We start from the raw sequence: 11,484 nt of genomic DNA on the forward strand, positions 1-11,484 counted from the left end.
ACCTGAAAATCAATGTCCCTATCTACACAATGGGACAGAGAATAGTATGTATACATTCTGCTTCACTGCCTAGTAAGAGAAAATGACAAAAACATTTCTCTTGAGCAACCTCTCCCTGTTATGTTCCCTGTACATTTTCTTTCCAGAGCATTACTGTGGTGAATGAGAAGCAGGAAGAACAGAGATAAGGGCACACTTTTCTCTTATTCTTCATTTAGCACCACATGCAAGTAGGCTGTATGTAATAAAGCACTGCCTCAAGGAGAACTTTAAGTGAGATCATGACAATGGGACTCCATTTTCTCATGTTCATGATGAGATCATTGGAATAAATAATGTTTAACATCCCATTCTCCCAAGACTACTGACTTTGGGAGGATATATTTGGAAATGGATGTCCTGGTTCACTGCATGGGGTACGTTGAGAGGTACAGGTCAATGAATCTTTGCACTTCATGCACCACAGCATCCATATAGGGCATATCTTGTCTGTCCTTTATGGAAGGAAGTCGATTATGTCCAATCACACGTCCAATTTCCTCATGAATTTTTGCTGCAGAGACAAAAAATACAAATCACCACTCAATGTTCCACTCTCCTGGGAATGCTCAACTGAGCCTGTGTGGAATATCTGCCTGTTGTTAGGACCTAAGATGATTCTCACATGGGCTCAGTGTCCTCCTCCTACTCAGTCAAGGATACAAAGGCTTCTGTAACAGCAATAGGATAAACTTCCATGATTTACTGGATGGGAGTCAGAAAGAATTGTGTTTACATTTCTCTTTAGACACTACCTGTGTAAATTCAGGCAAGTCATTAAATCTATGTAAGCCTCATTTTGTTTATCTGAAAAAAGGATCATGAATTATCTGTCTTCTAAGGTTCCTTACTCCTCTAACCCTATTATCGTATGATTTATAAAATGGAGATTAAAAACTGCACCTCCCTTAGCAGGCATGAAATGAAATTACATGTTAACTTATTTGTAACCTCACATTCTTTATGATTATTATGCCAGCTCTTTTGTCAAAGCAAGTAGATGCCTTCATTTGAATTTGATAGTGCTGGTGATGGCATTATCATCTTGATTTAAACCATTCACCAGCTGTGTATCTCAGCTCCTGTCTCAATACCCTGAGCTGCTGAGGCATAGAATCTCAGCATTACAGGTGACATGTTTTCACCTAGGGCCATCCATAGCTGAACAGGAATCCTGACTCTAATGGACTGAACAAAGGGTCAACCAGCCTTTGCTTGAGAATCTCTAGTAAGCAAGAACTCACTATTTCCTGCGCAGCTGAATGGACTTTGGAGAATTTTAATAGTTGGTAAGTCTTTCCTTACATGAAGTCTCCATTTGTCAATTTGTAAGGTCTACCTATGGTTCCTACTTCTGCCTCCTTAGATCCAGCAGTACTACCTGGCAGAAGGCAAGCCATTTGAGGAAAGGGGTGTTTCATTTGAGTCTTTATATGCTAAGCATAGAACTGAGGGTGCACAGTGGGAGCTTTATATGTGCTGTTTAAAGTGAATTGAATTCCCCATAATACACCGCCACATGCTTAAATAACAAACAGGTCTTGTTCAAGGGTCCTGTTTTCTTCAATATGCTACTGTCTGACCTGTTGCTGATCTGTGAGGAAGTCATGCAAATCCAATAGGGGAAAGCAGAGGCAAGCTCCTGAGCAAGCTGCAGGGATGGGAAAGCAAGCCTGGTCTGAAAGCATGGCAATTCCTGTACTTTACCTTGGACCTCAGGATGTTTCAGAATGAGCAGCAGGCCATATCTTACGGTGCTGTGCGTTGTCACTGTTCCTGCACTAAATAAATCTCTTCCTGTCATTTTAGATTTTCCAAGTCAAATTCAGACTGGGGATTATCTTTCTCCTAAAGGAGAGATACAAAATAGATTAAGTAATGAGAGACAGCAGGGAAAGCCATTAGTAACCATGTGAAGTTCTTAAAGTTTGTCTTAGGAGCCCTCCCCCACCTTCATTTCCCCACTCTAAACAGAATAACCTTCCTAATGCTCTTAGGTTTCCCCTGTTCATCCACAGGCTTACCTTTCCTAGGCAACCTTCTTCCCATCCAGAAACATGACATAGTGAATAGAGCACTAGGCTTTGAATCAGGAAGATCTGAATTAAACTTTATTCTCAGCTAAGGGGTCTGTGTCCATGGGAAAGTCATTTAATTTTTCTGGGCCTCAGTTTCCTCATATGTAACAGGAGAGAGCTGGATCCTTTCAGCTCTCTATTTATTATCTATGATATATGTGGCATGGTGAGGACCTGATAAAGTAATTCACTTAAAAAGTTTATAACCTGCTAAGAGACTTCGCATGCAGATACTTTTAATACAAAGCAGGACAGCATTTTAGTTTCAAAAAAAAAAAAAGAAAGTATTTCAGATTTTCAGAACAGGGAACTGAGAGAAAAGTCTTGGGGCAGAAGAATACAGAATTTCAAATTTTGTAGGGAGAAGGAAATTCAACCAGCCAATCTGTAACTGATCAGAAGTTTCCTTTTCAAAATCTCCCTTAAGTGGTCAGCCAGCCCCACATTGAAGACTTCCGTACATGGGGAATTTATTACTTAATGAAGAAATTTATTACATCTTGGACATTATCCCCTTGTGTGGAGATTAAATGTGTCTCTGTAACTTCAAATGACTGTTATGAGTTCTGCCTTCTGGGAAATGAGGAACAAAGGAATTCTAACCCTTTTCTGGGACAGCCCTTAAAATTAGGTGGCTGCTAAGACTCCTTCCAACCCACAGATTCTATGAAATTCTATGAAATACGCAAGCTCCTAGGATTTATAGCTAGGACGCATCTTGGAGATCAACTGGCCTAGCACATTCATTTTAAAGAGAAAGAACTTGAGGCCTACAGAGGTGAAACAATAATATTAAAATCAAAGCAGATCAAGTTATAGTACTAAATAAGTAATAATGCAAATACAAGCCTCATCCTGAATAAAATAAGATGGACTTACAGCCATCAATCTTGTAAAAATGAACAATTTTGAAAGATTTATGAACTCATGTCAATTCAACTAGCAAACATGAGCACAGAGGACTAATGATGAAGAATGGTACCTACTTTCTGAGAGAGAATTCATGGACTAGTATGTAGAAATGGACACATTTTTGGACATGGCCAATATAGAAATGTATTTTTCTTGATTATGCTTGTTTGTTAAGAAGGTTATTATTTGTCTTTTTTCATTGGGTGGGAGAAAATAAATATTTGGTAAAAGAAGATGGACTTCAAGAAAAAGGGTGGATTTCAGGCATTTCCTAAAAACAGAAACTCAAGATGAGTCAATTATTTGACCTGCAAAACTTCAAACCGGACAGGCATAAAGTAAATAAATTAATGAGAAAAGATAAAGCAATGGAATCAATACTCTCATGCTTTTATGTCAGCTTAGCACTATTTTTAAAAACTCTCCCATTGGCTCAGGGCCCCTGGAAAAAAACTGAAAATTGCAGAGGCAATAGAAACAGAGTGGCAATATATGAGGAGGGTGTTAAAAAGTTCTTAAGGATACCTTCATTTCAACCTGAAAGAAAGTCTCTAGTGAACAGTTCAATGATGTACGCCTGGTTCTGTAGTGTTTAACATTTTTGTCAGTATATGAAATCAGTCAATCAACAAGGAAGTATCAAATGTATTTTCTGTGCCAAGCAGAATGCCAGGTAATGGCGATATAAAAGCAAAGGATAAAACTAAGACAGCCCCTACCCTCTGGGAGTTTCGATTCTACTGAAGGAATACAATACATATAAATATAAGTACACATGGGATCCATGGAAAATAAATGCACGAATATTTGGGGGTGGGATATTAACAACAGGAAGAATAAGAGAAGGCTACTTGAAAGAGGTAGCAGCTGAGTGTGAACGGATATTAGGGCTGCTAAGAGTTGAGGAAAGAGAGTGAGAGCATTCCAGGGAGGGGGGCCAGACTGTATAAAGGTAAAGAGGCAAAAGATGGAATATTGTGTACAAAGAAGAGCAAGCAGGGCAGCTTGGCTGGGGCACAGAGGGAGGCTGTGAGAGGGAAATGTGTAACCAGCCTAGAAAGAGAGGCTGCAGCCAAATTGTGAAGGGCTTTAAATGCCAAATACATGAGTGTGTTTTCTCTTAGGAGCCCTGAAGCTTCCTATCATGGGAATAACCCAGAGAGTCTTGCACTTTATGCATGTTTACTTGGCAGATTTGTGAAGAATGGATTGAGGGTCTGGATGCTTGGAGAGCTGGTAGGAGAGAATTGTCACTGTCTGGGTAAGAGATGCTGGTGATCTGAACTAAGGTGGTTATGATGTGAATACAGAGAGGAAAGAGTTCATGACACTGCCATGATGGTGTTGGGGGAGAGAACACATTTACTCTCTCCTCCCCACCTCCAGCCCTGAATTCTCATGACTTACTTGGACAATCAAGAAAGATCTTCTTCCACATTGTTTAATGCTCCCAAACCCAGTTTTCCTTCTAGGGGCTGTTTAATGCATTGATTGCAGGGATGGGGAGCCTGCAGATGTCAGGCCACATGTAGCCTTCTAGATCCTTAAGTGTGGCCTTTTCACTGAATCCAAATTTTAGATTTGTTCTGTAAAATTAGAAGGCCACATGTGGCCTGCAGGCTCCCACCCCTGATTTAGACTCTAAAGAAGGCAGGAAAGAAGTATTTATGAAGCATCTAAATGTGCTAAGCACCTTACAAATAGTATTTCATTTGATCTTTACAATGACCATAGGGGTCGATATTATTATATCCATCTTGCAACTGAAGAAATGAAGGAAGACAGAGGTTAAGTGACTTGCTCAGAGTTATACTATACACTATACTATATTATATCATATTATATTATATTATATTATATTATATTATATTATTATGTTGTGTTATGTTAATTATATTATATATTATATTATATATATTATATTATATTATATTATATTATATTATATTATATATATTATATTATATTATATTATATATATTATATTATATTAATATTATTATTATATAATTATATATTATATTATATTAATATATATTATTATATATTACATTATATATATATATATATATATTATATTATATATTATTATTATTATTATATTATATTTATATTATACTATACTATACTATACTATACTATACTATACTATACTATACTATACTATAATTATACATACATACATACTATATACATACATACCATACCATACCATACATATACCATACTATACTATACTATACTATACTATACTATACTATACTACTATACTATGCTTTGCTATACTATAATATAATATATATACTATACTATACTATACTATACTATACTATACCATGTCTGACTCCAGATTTGAACACAAGTCTTTTGGACTTCAGGCTTGGCACTCTATCCATACCACAACCTAGCTTCCTGTATCAGTCTGAGTGGAACCATGTAGGACTGGAGGACAGTTAAGGATTAACTAGAATGTTGGGCTGATGTCCTGATGACAACTCTGAGCTGGGGAGATTATGAGATACGTAAGTGCTTTATTTGTTTTCTGAATAGGTTTGTGGGTTTCTGGGAGGCTTTTGTATCATCTTCATTTTTCTGTGAGGCAAAATTAATACTGTTCCCTTCCTGAAATTAATTAATTTTGAGTGATTTTATAAGAGAAAATTATAGCTAGATTTTGAGCTAGTATTTGTATAATGTTTAAAAGTTCACCACGTCCTTTAGAAAAATTATCGTCATGACCATTCTGGGAGACAAATGCTATTATCCCCATTTTAAAATGAGGATTATGACTTACCCAGGATTACACAGCTAAGAAGTGTCTGAATTTGGCTTTGAACTCAAGTCTTTTTGACTCCAAGCCCTGCTCTGCATCCCATTTCTCCTGTTTAGAGCTTACTTTGTATACATTTGTTTACATATAATCTCCCCCATAAGACTGTGAACTCTTTGAGGGCAGGGGCTGTCTTTTGCCTCTTTTGTCTTTGGCACTAAGCGAGTGCCTGGCATATAGTAGTTGCTTGGTAAATATTTATTAGTTGATTCCTATTATCACTCTCCAATACAATATCCCCTTCCAAACAGGAAAGTCCAGATCACCAGCTCATCACCCAGAAAAGCAGAACTCTTCCAATCTCATTTTTCCATCCAGACTTCAGATAAGGGATACGAGCAGACCAAAGACCAGTTACTAGAAAGCCAGTGGCATCCTTGGGGGATGTGGGTACTTTGAGGTTCTCTCTCATGTCCCTTCTGTGCTTGTGGCCTGTAAGAATCCTTGGAATATCAGCCTTACTCAACAAGTAAGGTGCTTCCCCCATGCATCTTACCTGCTGCATTTTGGAGAGGTAGCAGTCAATGTAGTCCTGAGGGTTGTTGGGTCCAGGACCTTCTGATGCTCTTTCACTCTTTCCAAAATGAAATCTTTAAGTTCCTCATTAATTTTTAAAATTCTTTTGTTCTCCAGGGAGGTATGTTCCGAATGCTGGTAAAAAGTTGTAGAGCTGCATACACACACCCCAAACCAAAACAAACACATGTGAATTTACTGTCATGAAGAAACTATTTAAAATCTCTCATTATAAATTAGAGATTCCATTTCTTTTTTAAATCTAATTAAATTTTTCATTGACAAAATATATTTTCTCTCTCATCTTCACTGCACATTGGTACAAACAAAAAAGAAAAACAAAACCATCCAAGAAAATACACATAATGAGGCAAAACAAATCCCCACCTTGTCAAGAGGTTCATAAATCCTCTCAAATCTAACCTTAAGTTGTCAAATATCTCAAAACTAATCTATCTGGTGCTGTGCTACCCACTGAGGTGACCAGATGGCATAATATTTTGTCGTTGTTCAAAAGAAGCTCATATTTGAGTTAAGGGGAAATCTACTTGCCTTCGAATGGCCAACATGAAAAAAAAAGAAGATAAACAGGCACAAGGTATGCAATTAATTCAGTTCAATTAACGTTAAGTTAATAAAATGCATCAAGCATTTTTTCTGTACTCACTATGAACCAAGTCCTAGGCTATGGTGCTATAGACAACAATGAAGCAGTCTTCATCCTCAAAACAATTTACGTTCTACCACAGAAGGGTTTAGCTAGAGTACCTATTCCAGACTGTAAGTACATATTCCAGAATGTAAATGGAACAGAACATAGGCAAAGGAAAAGAAAGCTTGTTTTTCAGCTGGATGAGGATCTTCAGTTCTGGCTTCAGTGGATGAAGGTTTTCATCCTACATGTCCATCCATTGTAGAGGCAGAGCCAGATCACCACCAGAATCAGTGTAGGTTACTCATCTAAGTGGCTTGCCCTTCCTATTCTCTCCTGGATATCCTGGGCAGGTTCTTTTTTGATAACTCTTTTACTTGGTCACATCTGTGAAGAGATACCCCAGGCGCCAGTCAAACACTTCTCCATATAACTTCAATTTTAATGATCTACATCTAGTGCAGGTGCCAACTAGGAACAGGATATCTACCTAATAGCTTATGTGAGAGCCAAAGATATTGCGTGATGTTATTGTCCTTGAGTGACATGTGTGTGTGTGAATGTGTGTGTGTGTGTTCTCATGAGCGTTGGGACCTTGGCTAAGAGATGAGAGGCTATGGTATATTGATCTTGTCGCCGAAACTCAGCAAACAACCACAGAATAAGAAGAGAGTTCTGGCCTTACCTGTATCCATGGTTTGTTAAAGAGGCGGAAGTTTTCATTTAACAAGTTCATCAGATGGAGAAATTTCTCATCATTGTACTTGAATCGGTCACGGAAGAGGATAGAGCAGATCACATTGCATGGTGCACAGCTAAGATGAAGGTGGGATCAGTGGGCTGACCTAATGTGGAGACAAGTTACCAAAGGGGGAAAAAGCAACTTTAATAGAAATGTTTCCAATCAGATGGGATATGGGCATCATACTTAGATAGGGTGCTTAGTTCTTTAAAGGCTAATGAATATTATTCTCCTGGACGATGTCTTTACTTATAGGGAGGCTAGATAAACTTATAATGCCTGAGCACAAGAAAAAAGAAGGGAGTTTTCTGACCCAGCAGAGTTATTATCTGGTAAGTAGATGAAGGCAGAGACTTTTAAAATGATTCCCAAAGCAAATAGCATTTAGGACTGGGAGTAGGTGAGCAGTTGGACCCTACATGCCCAGGAAGAAAGAACTGAAAACCAACCCTTTGTTTTCCTGAGCTCCTCCACCAGGCATTGGGCTTCTTCTTGAACTCGCTCTTCAACTTCTCTTCCCCATCCCAAAGTTCCTTAGGGTCGTCAGGGTAAATCTGCGGTGTTGTTTCCACCTCTCTCCACTACTGAAAATAATTCCTAGGTAGAAGAGAAGAGGACATTGGTTATTCTTACATTGGAAGGGGGAAGGCACAGTGTGTATGATGGCTATGGAGTTTCTGGCTTAGTTCATTGATCAAGTTTAATTTTATTCACTTCAAACTAAAATACAATGACAGAATGGCAGGTACCAGGTATCTACTACATGAAGGTCTTCTGCTAGGTACTGAGAATAGAACAATTAAAATGAAACCAGTAACTATGTTCCAGAGGAGGACGTTCTACTGGAGATACTTTGCCATACATTTTGCTTTTCTGTGACTCTTTTCAGAAAACTAAACTTACCATGTCCTTTGGCTACATCTCCAAACATTGGTAAGATTCCTCTATCCATAAAATTATCTCCATGATCAATTAGAGCTTCCTTCATAATGTCATATCCATGTAGCACCACAACACGCCGGGTTCCAATATGAAGAGTATAGATGGGGCCATATTTTTCAGCCAGCTGTGAAAATGCCAAGAAACAGGATGAATTCAGTGTGAAACTTTAGAAAGTGAGAATTTCTCCTCACAACTGCTTCATAACATGCCATATGCATGAGTTCATGTACGCAGGCAAGAGGCTATTACAATTTCTAACTGGGTGATCATAGCACTTCCGGCTTCAATGATTATTTATAAGCAGAAGATTCCCACATTCATATGACCACTTTTCAACTCCACATAGCCAACTGCTTAGAAATGGATTTCTCAACCTGGATGTCCTATTGGCATTGCAAACTTAATATGTCCACAACACAACTCATTTGTTTTCCCCTAAAACTACCCTTTCCTCCAAACTTACCCATTTCCCTTCAGGGACCCCAAGAGGCAGACTTCTCTTAGAGGAACCTACATCAACCCTGATTTAAGGCCATGGATTTATATTTGACTTTTCATTCTTACTTATGTCCAATTAGCTATGGTCAAGTCTGGTAGAAGTCATCTTCATGTCTCCCACACCTATTCCATCTTGCCTCCTCACTTGTCCATTAAACTAGTTAAGACCCTCATCCCCTTCCCCTTCTTTACACTACTGTAGTAAACTTGTGATACAGACACCCAAACTAGTCACTCTAATAAATCACCCTGAGGGAAAGAGAAAAAGGAATGGGAAGAAAGAAAAAATCAAACTACCACCAAATTCCCTTGGAAAATAACTGAAATGACCCAGGACCATTACTCAAGAGCCTTTGTAATTGACCTTTTCATGTCAATGACTCCTGCCCTTACACCTAGGCTCTGCTTTCAGTCCAGGCCAAACACTCATCCTTTCAATGAGGAGCAGTCACTGTAGAGAAGGGCCCCACCTTCCTCACCATCACCACTACCAGTTACTAAACAACTGACTAATTTGTTAATTTTCCCTAAGAAGCACAACGCCTTTGCAACTGACATGCATCTAAAATATCTTACTCTATATTGTCTCCACAATAGTGAGCACATAGTAGGTACTTCATAAATGATATTTTATCCATTCTTTCAATGGCTTCCAAGTTCAATCCTCTGCTTCTAGTATTTCTCCTTTGCAATGAATAATCTGCACAACTAACAACTTACTATTCCTGTGGCACAGTTCTGAATGTGCCATTCCTCTACTCAAAAGTCTGCAGGGGCTTCCTACTGCCTCCCTGACTTGGCACTTAAATGCCTCCACAGCTGCCTCCAACCCAATTGTCTAAATTGATTTTGTATGGCCCCTCATCCCACACTTCACATTCTTGCCATGTCCTCTCTTATCTATATTATCTCCAACCTCCTTGCCTTTGCCCAGACTGTCTACCATGCCTGGAATTTATTCCCATTCTCTCTTCCAATAAGAATCTGTTACTTCCCTCAGTCCTGCTCAGGAGTTCTCTCCTACTTGAAACTTTTTGACTGCCCCACTTACAAATGCTTTATCTGTCCTCTAGTTACCTTCTACTTGGTTATCTATGAATTTTTTGTATCCCTCTAGTAAAACATAAGCTCCTGGAGGACAGGAACTATTTTCTTTTCTTTTTTGTCTTTTCTTTCTTTCTTTTTTTTAAGCAATTGGGGTTAAGGGACTTGCCCTGGGTCACACAGCTAGTAAGTGTGAAGTGTTTGGTCTGATGCTGGATCTGAACTCAGGTCCTGCCCCGAACTATTTTCTTTTCAAGGAGAGATAGTTGCATTAACCACATGTTTCTCTCCTCTGTCTGGCACAGTGCCTGGCACATGGAAGTTAATGAAGAAGTTCTCATTAATTGAATGATTTGTTTTTGTCTTTGTATTCACAGAGCCTAGTATGATGCATTGCAAGGGGCCAATATTTGGTTCTGTAATTTAATTTCTTCTGCTGTTACCAAAGTTTTGGCAAAACAACTATTGCTTGCCTAACATCATTGCTAATGGAGATATCACTCATAGAGCCCTTGACTCACACCATCCATGACATAGGATTCTAAATCACCATGAGTCTTGATTCAGTTATCTATTTGAAGCTTTGTGTCTCCTCCTACAGCCCAAGCAGCCAGATCCAAAACCCAATCCAGTCCCTTTACCTTAGATAACGATTCAGGCATGTTCTTCAAACCAATTGCAGGATGTTGCCAATAATGGGAAGAGGAATGGGACCTGGGGAAGCTTCCTCCTTTTGAATCCTTGTCTCCATAGAACAAAAAGGCAGCAAAAGAACACAAGTCAGTAGGGCAGTAGAGGTGAGTCCCCAAGGATCCATTCCTGACAGATGGTCCTACAACTCTCAGAGGTATCAGCTCAGATGGCAGACTTTTATCATCATTGGTAGAAAGCAAGGGGTGGGAATGCCCAGCCAATAAACATTTAGTCCTTGTAGGCAAACAGGATTTTTTTTCCATTAACTCTGATTAGTTTAGCAATCAAGAGGTTATTATGTTGTTTTTTGTTTGTTTTAGACTCTGTCCCTGACCCTAAACTGGCACTAAATTACATAAGGAGAATGGGAATAGGGAAGGCTTTTGTCCAGCTCATTTTGTTGGGGTCATGGGCTGTCAACAATCAAATTTCTGTTGGCCCATGAGTGTGTGTTTAGCAAGGAGGGCAAATCTCCAAATTCAACCTGAGAGGAGGTTGTGGTGGAGATCAGATTGTCAGTAGGCTTGACCTCATGTTA

General features: G+C 38.8%; 1 pseudogene across 1 annotated transcript; it reads right to left on the reverse strand.

Annotated features, from left to right (window-relative positions):
- Positions 1-375: 375 nt before the first annotated feature.
- LOC110204331 (cytochrome P450 2C23-like) lies at positions 376-10,955 on the reverse strand (annotated as a pseudogene). The gene is made up of 7 exons (XR_013484092.1): positions 10,895-10,955; positions 8,673-8,835; positions 8,219-8,366; positions 7,713-7,872; positions 6,356-6,529; positions 1,747-1,887; positions 376-553 (listed from the first exon to the last, which is right to left on the reverse strand). The product of XR_013484092.1 is annotated as a cytochrome P450 2C23-like (transcript).
- Between the last annotated feature and the right edge of the window lie 529 nt (positions 10,956-11,484).

The sequence above is a fragment of the Phascolarctos cinereus genome, unplaced genomic scaffold (assembly GCF_003287225.1).
Source record: "Phascolarctos cinereus isolate Bilbo 61053 unplaced genomic scaffold, phaCin_HiC Scaffold_266;HRSCAF=863, whole genome shotgun sequence".
Taxonomy (NCBI): domain Eukaryota; kingdom Metazoa; phylum Chordata; class Mammalia; order Diprotodontia; family Phascolarctidae; genus Phascolarctos; species Phascolarctos cinereus.